Below are 12565 nucleotides of genomic sequence, written 5' to 3'. Positions count from 1 at the left end.
GTTCCTCTTCACTTTCTGCCATAAGGGTGATGTCATCTGCATATCTGAAGTTATTGATATTTCTCCCGGCAATCTTGATTCCAGCTTGTGCTTCTTCCGGTCCAGCGTTTCTCATGATGTACTCTGACCCTTGCTAGACCTCATCTACAGGGAAACAGAGGACCCTTAGTCCCACGTGTAGAATGCCAACTGAATGAAGAACTTTGAGGGTGTCTCAGGTTCTCATGTCCTTCAGGCTGAATAACAGGTGGTGAGGCAGGCTTGGTGGTGGCCCTAGACTTGGACTCGTCAGCTCAGTCTAACAACCATATGTATGCCCAGAAAATACAAAGCAAGTCCTGAACAATCTCACTTGTTCTGTTACAGCAAATAATTCTGTTTATTCTCATCTCTCCTATTCTCAGATTTCTGACTCTGTGGTCAACCTCTATACCTACTTCTAGCCTTATTGTTTGGACACCCATTATGTCTCCCCCCTGGAACCTGGTTCTCACCTCTGCTTTCCTGTCTGATCTCAGCATTCTCTTTCCCAGCTTCCTACTCTCCCAAATACAACCTGTTAAAATTTTTTCTGCTGAAATTGTGGCCACAGAGGCCCACTAGAGGTGGTGGCTGAGACTTGTGCCACAAGGATTGTTTTGTTTAGTTGGGTACTACTATGCAGCCCAGAAGACCACAACCTTTTGCCTGAAATTGACTTAAAGATATACAAGTGCTTCCTGCACTGTTCCAGTGGGCAGGCTCAGAGATTTGCTGAATCTGTGCAAAAGTGAACCAGTGATCTTATTTATAGTATGATTTCAACTGAGATACATTAAGGTTGGTTAAATAGAGGGCATCAATTGGCTCAATAAATAAGATATCAAAACTGTATCCAGGGCACAAACAGAAATGGGGAAGCACTGAGTTCTTTTGAGAGACACTTGAAAACTGAAAATCGTGAGCTCAAAATAATCTGCATTTCCTTCTTGCCTGTAGAAATTTCAACTGGGCTGTTCCAGATATTTCCATTTGCTCTGTTTCTCTCCCTCAGTTGAATTTTGGGGTGCTCCGCAGCATCTAACAGTTAATATATTAAGAAAATAACACTGAATTCCTGTTTTATGCTGTGCACTGGCTTCATATTGAGGATATGAGGATGAGTAAATTGCAGTGGCTTTCTGGCTCATTTCTACTTCTGCTTCCCTGATCCATCACACTGCCACCTGAATCCCATCATCTGTGTTCTTGAAAAACTTAGCAGTGCTATAAATGCTTAATGGAGAAGGCAATGGCAACTCACTCCAGTACTCTTGCCTGGAAAATCCCATGGATGGAGGAGCCTGGTAGGCTGCAGTTCATGGGGTCGCTACGAGTCAGACACGACTGAGCGACTTCACTTTCACTTTTCACTTTCATGCATTGGAGAAGGAAATGGCAGCCCACTCCAATGTTCTTGCCTGGAGAATCCCAGGGACGGGGGAGCCTGGTAGGCTGCCATCTGTGGGGTCGCACAGAGTCAAACACGACTGAAGCGACTTAGCAGCAGCAAATGCTTAATAAATGCCTTGTGAATATATGGAAATTATTTCCAAGCTTCTTTTATTCAGAAAATCTTTGCACTAAACTTTTGTATTTCTTTTCCTCCAAATCAAATCTCGTATTTCACGCTTATTAATACATTAATTTTTTTTCTTGCCCTGATGCTTGACGCTCTTGCATGTTTACAGTCTTCTGCATTTTTCATTTCCTTCCTTGATTTAATCTTATAGGTCTCTTGTTCTAAAGAAAAAAATTAAACTACACGCTTGACTTTATGGCATGTCTTATGTATAGCTCTGCTTCTGGATATGATGCCATGTATGTATATGCCTTTAATTATTTCTCAGCTTTATTATTGAACAAGCCCATTGTCTTAATTATGGTTATAAAATTTGGTAATATACTTGTGGTCTAAAGTTCAGATAGGTAGCATTAACATTATTCATTGGTCCTTAAGGGTCTACATTTTACTCTATTAATGTATCTTATGTATTTTGTTTGGCTACTTTATGTGGCACAATTTCATTATTCACTAATAAATTTATTAAGTTATCACGGTTTCTGAAACACAAAATTGAGATTAAAAAAGAACCTTTTATGTTCTTTTTATCCAGGTTACTACAAAGAACTTCAGGGTTCTGTAGATTTATGTCCATCCTTCCTTTTTCACTCCTTCCGATCTTCCTTCCTTCTTGCCATCCTTCCATCTTTCTGTCCTTCTAGCCTTTTTTTCCCTTTCTTGTTCCTGCTGAGATTTGAGGTATTTCCTTCCCTATATGTTGAGAAATCTGAAATTATGGCAAGGACTCAAGTACTGTCTATCCCACCTCCTTTGCCTTTAATATGGCCATGGTGTAAGACAGAGGGGCTTTGATGTTAGAGAAAATTATGCTCAGTCAGTTTTTCCTCTTTCTAAGTATGTAATATGAGCAAGTTTTTTTTTTTTTTTTTAAACTTAGCCTCAGTCTACTCATCTGTGAAATAGAGATAACACTGTGTTCAGTGCTGGCATAAAAATACATTAGAAAATGCATTTAAGTGTTCAACATAATACCTAGCATATGAATACTTTTGAAGTGATAATACTAATCTTCCCTTTGCAAGTCCAGTTCAAGAAGGATCAGTCAACACAGCAGCATGCCTCTGCTTCTCCCTCCCAGGTATTCACACATACCTCTCCCCTGTGTCTAAGGAATACAGGCCCACGATAAGAGTACTCAAAGAAGTATTCCTAGTTCTCTTTCTTGCTGTCTCATTATCTGCTGATGATGGTAGCATAATCCCTGCAGAGGATGGTCTTTTGCCTGATGAATGACCATCTTGACTTTGCCAGTGGAGTCCTAGAGAGGATGTTCTTACTCTGAAAGTGAAAGTCACTGCAGTCATGTTCGATTCTGTGGTCCTATGGAATGTAGCTCTCCAGGCTCCTCTGTCCTTGTAATTCTCCAGGCAAGAATACTGGAGTGGATTGCCATTCCCTTCTCCAGGAGATCTTCCCAACCCAGGGATCAAACCCAGGTCTTCTGCATTGCAGGCAGATTCTTTACCAACTGAGCCACCAGGGAAGCCCACTTACTCTCAGCTCACTAGCACATTTTGGGTAAATGCTACTCCTTCATATGTGTGGCTCTTAAAATATACTTCTGGATATTCTAAAGGCTTAGGGTAAGATCATGGGAGAAAGTGGCTGAGACGGATTAGAGAACAAGATCAGTATATTTAACATTGTAGAGAAAAGGTCAAGAACCAAAGAGGCCAGGATATCAGATGGATTATCTATTTGACTGTCAAAATCAATAAGAAATAAACTAGAAATACTGTTGGAATGACAGTGAGCTATAAGCTAAAATCAAGGAATGAAAGGGAGTGACTTTGGGGAGCCTTAAATCCTGCAATAAGGAAAGCAGGTGGGTGATAGAATTGAATGGTATGTGACTCAGAGCAGGGGATTTAGGGGGAGGGCAGGCAGAGAAGCAATGCAGAACAAGAAGGGCTTCTACCAGGCCTCATGTTTGAAGGGTGTGGAAAAGAGTCATCATCTAAGAGGGCTACAAGGAAAGCAGCATCCTCAGGGGAAAGTACAGATTCAATTTAAATAAGAAAGTAGAGGGAGTTGAAGAAAGTGTCAGAGAAGAGAACCAAGATCTGGGGAATTTGCTGATGTCTATACATGTGTTCGGAGAAGGCAATGGCATCCCACTCCAGTACTCTTGCCTGGAAAATCCTATGGATGGAGGAGCCTGGTAGGCTGCAGTCCGTGGGGTTGCTGAGAGTCAGACACGACTGAGTGACTTCACTTTCACTTTTCACTTTCACGCATTGGAGAAGGAAATGGCAACCCACTCCAGTGTTCTTGCCTGGAGAATCCCAGGTACGGGGGAGCCTGGTGGGCTTCCGTCCGTGGGGTCGCATAGAGTTGGACATGACTGAAGCGACTTAGCAGCAGCAGCAGCAGCAGCATACATGTGTTCTGTAGGGCCCAGTGATGGGTTACAATTTCTGGAGGTAGGATAGAAGCTTGGAGTCCATCGTCATCAGCATCTCTCCCTTGCATACATTCAAAAGCTTTCACCACAATACCTACCCACTCTTTGCCATAGTATCCATATACTCTGCTTTCTTTCCTATTAACCTAAGTGCTTTGTAATTCTTTCTCTTACATCAGTTTTACCCTCTCTGAGTCATTGTTTTATACATGAAAATATGCTTGTATTGCATATTTAAAATATGCAATTTAAAAAATAATTCTCCTTGACTCCACCTTCCTCTCTATTACCTTATTTCAGTTAAACTTCACAGCAAAACTTCTTGTAAAAGTTGTCTATATTCTATCAATAATTTCTGTCTTCGCATTCTTTTTTTTGTTTTTTTAACTCAGATCAGATCAGATCAGTCGCTCAGTCGTGTCCGACTCTTTGCAACCCCACGAATCGCAGCAAGCCAGGCCTCCCTGTCCATCACCAACTCCCGGAGTTCACTCAGACTCACGTCCATCAAGTCAGTGATGCCATCCAGCCATCTCATCCTCTGTCATCCCCTACTCCTCCTGCCGCCAATCCCTCCCAGCATCAGAGTCTTTTCCAATGAGTCAACTCTTTGCATGAGGTGGCCAAAGTACTGGAATTTCAGCTTTAACATCATTCCTTCCAAAGAAATCCCAGAGCTGATCTCCTTCAGAATGGACTGGTTGCCAGTCATATTTCTGCTTCCCAAATTTCATCAACACATTTTTCTATACTTACCTGGTTTAACGTTCAGGAACAGAGTTAACCACTCTCTCCTCCTTGAAATACCTTATTCACTTTAAAATATTTGTCAAGAACTGTGCAATATCTTAGATTTTACCCTGTTTGTAAGCCAGCAGTTTAGCTTGCCAGTTTCATGAATGGTGTGAGGTGAATGTGATAACCACTACACTACAGAAACTCCATTAGTTTCATGAATGGTGGTAGAAGGCACAAGACTTATGGATCAGAGACAGGTAAATTGTCTGTAATAACACAGCAATAGCAGTAGCCACAGTAGGAGTCTTTTTGTACTGGTTCCCTTAGCCCAGTCACTCTGAGGCAGTGTGAAAGGGGCCAAACTACAGCTACTGGCATGGTAGGTTGTGTTATTAGAAAGGCAGCCTGATCTTAGAGAATGCAAATCTTTTATGATGGGCAGTTAGCATGCCTTCTCTTTGCTCCAGAGGGAGGCAGTATCAAGTGTTCCAAGGTCGTTTGCTATACAGTCTTGAAAAAGATCATGTGGAACTGTCATATTATATAAAATATCTTATCACTAATTATCAAGACAGGCAGTGCCTTGCTTGCAATGTGTATAGAATCATGAGAGACCCATGGAGAACTGTCTCACAATTCCTCCCTTCCTGACCACTTCTTTTCTGTCTTCTCTGCTGATTCCACTTCATTCCCTCAGACTCTAAGTACTGTAGGTACTACTCTACTGTAGCCATTAGCTCATGTAGCTACTTAATTTAAATTTTCAACTATTCAGTTGCATTAGCCATATTTCAGGTATTTGAGAGCCACATGAATGGCACAGATATATAAAATATTTCATCATCTCAGACAGTTCTATTGAACAGCACCTAGTCTTAGCCTTGGTTGCTTCTTTCTTATTCCGTTCCTATATAGAAACATAGATTTCTGTAGAATCTTAAAGAATAAGATTTATTATAGGATATATATGTATGTATTTTCTTTCTATATTCCCTCCCTTGGTGATCTCATCTAGTCTCAAGGCTTTAACTATGAGTCTCGGATTTATACCAGCCTAAATCTCTCCCCAGAAGTCTAGGTTTAATTCTCTAACAGCATTCTGCACATCTTTATCTGAATGTCTAGTAGGCATCTCAAAAGTAACAGCCAAAATTGAGTTACTGACCACCTTGCCACCACTGATTCATCTCCCACCAATGAATTGGTTCTTCCTGCAGTCTTCCCAGTCTGAATTATCTCAGTTTTCTTCTTCCAATTGTTCAGGAAAAGAAACAACTGTTTAAAAAAAAAAAGCAACCCTTAGATTCACCCTTGACCTCTCTCTTTTCCACAAAGCTCTCACATGTGTCTCATTGGCTCTTGTTTCAAAATATATCCAGAATCTGACTTTTCAACTTTCCTCTACTGTCACTTGGTTCAAGCCAACATCATCTTTTGCCTGGAATATTCTAAGCAAATTTGGCACCCTTTTTTGGGCTGCCTACTTCTACTCTCGTCCCTGTAGTCTGTTCCCATAAGAGCAACTAAAATGATCTTGTTTTAAAAGTAAGTCAGATCATGTAATTTCTCTGCTTAAAATTCCTTAGTAGCTTCCTATCTCATTCAGTAAAAGTCAAAGTCTAGTCACACTGGCATTCTCACCTTGCTAAAATATGAAGATGTGTTCCCACCTCAGAGCCTTTATAGTTGATATTTTTTCTGTCATGCCCCTTCCCTCCAACCAAGCTCCACACTTGTGCTTTTTCCCTCATGATACTGACTTATTGAAGAGACCTGGCCAGTTGTCTTAGAGAATGAGCCATATCATGAACTTCTCTGTTTACCTATGGTGGTTTAAAACTTATTTCTCTATTGCCTATATTTCCTATAAATGAATGTTAAATCTGAAAATTTGATTAAAGCTAAATATTCTTGGCAAGAAAAGTCCATGCGTGATATTCAGGTTTCATAATGCATCCAGTTGGGAGCTACGTATTATCTGATATCCCACCATTAGTGATTCTAAGTTTAACTAAGGTGTTACGGTGGTGACTTTCAGATCCCTTCATTATAAATTTATATTTGTACCTTTGTGATTAACAATCTGAATGGTGAATGTTATTTTTTTAATCACATGATTTTTAAGAATAATTTTGAGCTATTTGTATTTTTTCAAATAAAATATATTTTAGAGATCCATCCAATATATATTGGGTTGGCCAAAGAGTTCATTCAGTTTTTTTCTGTAAGATGGCTTTAGTAGGGCTCAGTGTATTTAACTTCATTCAACACAATTTTGTTAGGTTGTGTTGTTACAGCTGTCGTATCAGCGCTCATTTTTCAGAAAACTCACCAAAATAGGTGAATTTTTGTGTAGCCATTTTAATATTGAAAATGGAAGAAAAGAAGCAGTTATTTTCAGCATATTATGCTTTATTATTTCAAGAAAAGTAAAAACACAACTGAAATGTAAGGAAAGATTTTTGCAGTGTATAGAGAAGGTGCTGTGACTGATTGAACATGTCAAGTGAAAAGTGAAAGTGAAAGTCACTCAGTTGTTCATGTCTGACTCTTTGCGACCCCATGGACTATGTAGTCCATGGAATTCTCCAGGCCAGAATACTGGAGTGGGTAGCCTTTCCCTTCTCCAGGAGATCTTCCCAACCCAGGGATTGAACCCAGGTCTCCTGCATTGCAGGTGGATTCTTTACTAGCTGAGCCACAAGGAAAGCCAAAGAATACTGGAGTTGGTAGCCTATCCCTTCTCCAGCAGATCTTCCCAACCCAGGAATTGAAGTGGGGTCTCCTCATTGCAGGTGGATTCTTTACCAACTGAGCTATGAGGGAAGCCTGAACATGTCAAAAGTGGTTTGCAAAGTTGCATGCTAGAGATTCTTTGCTGGACGATGCTTTATAGTAGAACAGTTGAAGTTGATAGTGATCAAACTGAGACATTAATTAAGAACAATCAACACTACACTAAGGGACCCAACTTAGTCATTTACACCAGCTTGGTTATGTTAAATTGCTCTGATGTTTGGATTCCGCGTAAGTTAAGCGAAAAAGAACTTCTTAACCATATTTACACATGTGATTCTCTACTGAAACATAACCAAAACATTCAGTTTTTTAAGACAAATTGTGATAGGTGATGAAAAGTAAATACCGTACAATAATGTGGAACAGAAGAGATCATGGGGCAAGTGAAATGAACCACCACCAACCACACCAAAGGCCAGTCTTTATCCAACGAAGGTGATGTTGTGTATATGATGGGATTGGAAGGGAGTCCTCTATTATGAGCTCCTTCCAGAAAACCAAACGATTGATTCCAGCAGGTACTGCTCCCAGTTAGACCAACTGAAAGCAGCAGTTGATGCTAAGTGTCCAAAATTTGTGAATAGAAGCTCATAATCTTTCATCGGGATAAGCAAGACTGCATGTTTCTTTGATAACCAGGCAAAAACTGTTACAGCTTGACTGGGATATTCTGATTCACCCACCATATTCATCAGATATTCCAACTTCAGATTTCCATTTATTTCAGTCTTTAAAAAGTTCTCTTAATGGAAAAATTTCAATTCCCTAAAAGACTGTAAAAAGCACCTGGAACAGTTCTTTGCTCAAAAAGAGAAAAAGTTTTGTGAAGATAGAATTATGAAGTTGCCTGAAAAATGGCAGAAGATACTGAAACAAAACATTGAATACATTGTTCAGTGAAGTGCTTGGTGAAAATGAAAAATATGTCTTTTATTTTTATTTTAAAATGGAAGGAACTTTTTGGCCAACCCAGTAAAGCAGATAACAGCAGAGCTATTCTAATTGCAGTGGGAAATGGCTAGTATTGGCAGCTTCCAAGGGAACTCTGACGAGCTGTTTGTAATTCACAGAGCCCAGCCAAGCGCTGGAGGAAGCGAGGCCTGAAGAAGGTCCATGAAGTCTGAAGGTGGCCTCTCGCCTTACGAGAGAGGTTCGGCGTGCTTTGTGCTAGAGCAGTGTGTCACTTCCTGGGAAAGCCGTGGTTATGGATGGTCACCAGAATGGCACTTGGTTTTTCCCTGGCAGTCCACCCACTGCTTTTAGTTGTCTGGGTGCTGTCTTTGACATTCTATCTGTTCTGCAGATGTGAAGATTTGAAATTACTTCATTTTTAGTGTGTGTTGGGCTGCAGTCTTTTCCTTTTTTTCCGGCTTCAGTTGGAAACTCTTCATCCACAAAGAATTCCAGAATCAGACATTATTCATCTTGTGTCTGGAACACTAAAATCTCATGAGCTTCCATGTCTTACCTCTTTCCACCTTTAAAATATTGAAAATACTGTCACAGCTGAAGTCAGTTTTATTATTTGCTTGCTGCTTGCTTCCTTTATGCACCTTTATCATAGAGCTTTAATGTGCCTTAGTAAAGAGCTGAACAAGTAAATTTGGTATGTCCACAGATTGTATCTAGGATGTATGCCATGATTTTAATTTTCATGAAAAGGTGTTTTCCTGTCTTAAGTGGAAACGGCAGATGATAAACTATAATTGTCTCACTTTTGTTTTAAAAATTGATAAATATTTGTAAAATTCCACATGTCTATTTATGTATATGTTTATGTGTGTGTTGAAAGTCAAAAAGGGGGAAAATCTTCATATTGATACTGTCTCTGGGTGTGATCTTTATTTTCCTCTTTGTATTTTCTCTTTCTCTTTTTTTTTCCCAGCAGTCATGTCTTATATCTCAGTCATTACTTTTACAAAGATTAAAACTGTTGTTTAAGAAATAAGCGGTTATAACTTCAATCTGTCAAATCCAAGCTACGTTCAAAGCAGTTTCAGACTCCTCCTCAGCTACTGCCATCCATGCCATCTTTGGGGATTTTTCCCTGGTCTGTTATCGTCCCATTCAAGCAAGTTTCCCCCTGACTCAGGCTTCTATTTATTTTACTCAGGTTCCTGGTCATCACCTAGAATTGTCCACTTGCCTCTGGAGAGCTTCTCTGATCACTTGTACCGCAATAAACTTGTCAGAAAAAGAAAGATGGATGTAAAAATTATGTTCTAAAAGGAACTGTCACGAGAATGTGATTTCCATCAAGGCCCAGAAGTGCCCCCCAGTATACCTCTGTATACCCCAGTTGAATGGATTGATTTATTGTTCTTTGCCTCATTTATTTTGGAAGTTCCTACAGTCAGGAGTTTTGCTTGTTTTCTGTGATACCCTAAACATTTCAGGTACTTAGTATACATTAACAAATAGTCCTTTTTTCTTTTTAAAGATCCATAATTACCTAATAAAACTGAATGTAGGATCTGTTGTCAGCTTTGGCCAGAATTTGTACTTGCACAGGGATACGGAAAAGAACAGGATTTAAAGATAACTTATGGACTTCCCTGTGACTCAGTGGTAAAGAATCTGCCTGCCAGTGCAGGAGGCCAGGTTCAATCCCTAATCGGGAAAGATCCCACATGCTGTGGAGCAACTAAGCCTGTGCACACAGCTTTTGAGCCTGTGCTCTAGAGCCCGGGAGCCACAACTGCTGAGCCCATGGGAGGCTCCACAGCAAGAGAAGCCACAACAGTGAGTAGCCCCTGCTCCCCACACCTAGAAAAAGTCCACGCAGCAACAGAGACCCAGCACCAAAAAGAAAGAAAGAAATTTTTAAAAAGAAATAAAGATAACTTACATTCAGATTGTGCTCATAGATTTGTGATCACAGGTAGTCACATAAGCCTTTGAGCTGCCTTCATTTACAGCCTCAATGATTCTCTTCTGAAATCTCTGTGCAGAGCCCTTCTACCTGCTCTGCCTGGCGTTGGTCTTGCTTCCCCAGCTCTGTCCTCCGCAGTGCTACACCGTGATACGCCCACAGTGTAAACCTGACTGAGTCCCCCCACCCCCACTGAAGCCGCTCGGGAGTCTCTGATGCTGTTGCCTCTTCCCCACCCCTTTAGTGGTAGCACCTAGAAGCCTCTCTTCACACTTGACATTGAAATAACACCTAACTCCCAGGAGCTCCTCATATCTCCCAGGCCACCTCCTGCCTGGCCCTCTTTATCCACAAGGCATCTTCCATTTCTTTCAGCAGCCACTGCTTCTGCTCCATTCCAAACTGGGCTTGGCAGTCCTGCTCTCTGGGGTGCCTTCCTTGATATAAAAAATATTCTTTTCTCTGCCTACTTACACTGTAAGCTCGCTTGAGGCAAAATTATAGGATTTGTAGTTTACTTGTCTTGAAGAGTACCTGGCTTGTAGTAGCATCAAATGTTTATTAAACTGGGTTGTATATATGTTCTTCTACATCATCCAAATGATTTTCATCTACAGAATGTGATTTTATCTTTATATGATCTGCTCCAAAATAAGAAAAGCCTTAGAAAAGGGAAATATATGAATCAGAGTAACTTAAAGTACTAGCAGCAATGGAGATAGCTATTGTTGATGTTTTGGAATGTATTATAGAGAATTTTTTAATTATACAATGGTCAAAGTTTAACCACCAGACTTCCCAGGTAGCTCAAAGGTAAAGAGTCCACCTGCCAATGCAAGAGATGCAGGAAACTCCAGTTGGATCCCTGGGTCAGGAAGATTCCCTGGAGAAGGAAATGGCAACCCACTCCAGTATTCTTGTCTGGCAAATCACGTGAGCAGAGGAGCCTGGTAGGTTACAGTCCATGGGATTGCAAAGAGTCAGACAGGACTGAGTGACTGAGCGTGCTCACATGCACAAAGTTTAACTTCATGATTTGCCACTTAGAGCCAATACTCAGAAATCGGTAGTTTTGCAAATGACATGCATTAAAAATTAATAGCCAGTTCAGGGACTTCCCTGGTGGTCCAGTGGCTGAGACTCCGTACTCCTAATGCAGGGGGCCCAGGTTTGATCCCTGGTCAGGGAACTAGGTCCCACATGCTACAACTAAGAGTTCACATGCCACAACTAAACCTCTTGTGTGCCTCAGCTAAACACCGGCACAGCCTAATAAATAAATATTTTTAAAAAATTAATACCCAGTTCATTGTGCTTCCCCTATCAAAAAAATACAGAGTAGTTTTTAGGTAAAATATTGCTTTTTTGTAATTCAAGGCAAGAAAGAATGTTTTGCTTTTCTTGTGTTCCCTAGACCCCAGAACCATCACTTGTCCTGTTTTTCCAGAAGAGAAGGCAAATCCCAGTGAGGGCATTGACTTGACCATCTTACTGAGCTTGTCAGTGCAGAAGTAGAAGCTGGACGAGGAACTCCTGCCTGCCCACCTGGTGCTTTTTCCCTCAGCCACATTTCCTCCTCCTCCACTGGAGTAAAGAAAAAAGTAAGTCTTTAAGCATTTCCTAGATCCTGTATGCTCAAATTAGGCCTGCTGCTGAGATGCTCTTAAAAGTAAAGACATCAGCGTTAAACCTAGAACATTGTTCTTTCATGTTCATATATATAATTTCTTTGAGCATCAGAAAAATATTGCCTTCTATGAGATTTCTTATTTTCTCAACAATTTTTGAAGTGAACACAACAGATAAAATATTCCAGGTCTCCTTTTTTTAGCCTACAAGTAGCTCTGTAGTATATGTTTTTGTATCCCTCTAAATTGTTCTCTTGGGATCAGTTTCCATACTGAGTCATCCACTACAGAGTGCCGGTGTTTTCCAGGCAGACTATCTTATTATTTCTAAATGACTCATTCCTTCTGAATCATCACACCTTATGTACTGTGTTTTAAAAAAAAAAAAAGTTTTAAGCACTTTTCTACAATTTTTCCTTATCTAGTCTCCAGAATGTCCTATTTAAATAACACGGATATTCAAACAGTCGTCCCTTGTGTCTATGATTTATGCAGATCATTTTCTTTTTTTTTTTTTTTTT

At 40.3% G+C, this 12565-nt stretch overlaps 1 protein-coding gene across 5 annotated transcripts in view; it reads left to right on the top strand.

Annotated features, from left to right (window-relative positions):
• The window catches only part of PPP2R3A (protein phosphatase 2, regulatory subunit B'', alpha), a 227970-nt gene that overhangs the window by 36331 nt on the left and 179074 nt on the right, over positions 1 to 12565 (top strand). For 3 of the 5 annotated variants that reach the window (XM_010858259.1, XM_010858260.1, XM_010858258.1), the window contains exon 2: positions 11864 to 12017. The gene's annotated coding sequence lies outside the window, so the exon portion shown is untranslated. Of the gene's footprint in view, positions 1 to 11830; positions 12018 to 12565 lie in introns of all 5 variants that reach the window. The other 2 variants (XM_010858257.1, XM_010858256.1) reach the window with 1 other exon arrangement.

This window comes from Bison bison, unplaced genomic scaffold (assembly GCF_000754665.1).
Source record: "Bison bison bison isolate TAMUID 2011002044 unplaced genomic scaffold, Bison_UMD1.0 scf7180017864384, whole genome shotgun sequence".
In the NCBI taxonomy this organism is placed as follows: Eukaryota; Metazoa; Chordata; class Mammalia; order Artiodactyla; family Bovidae; genus Bison; species Bison bison.
This window is presented reverse-complemented; position numbering and strand designations above follow the sequence as displayed.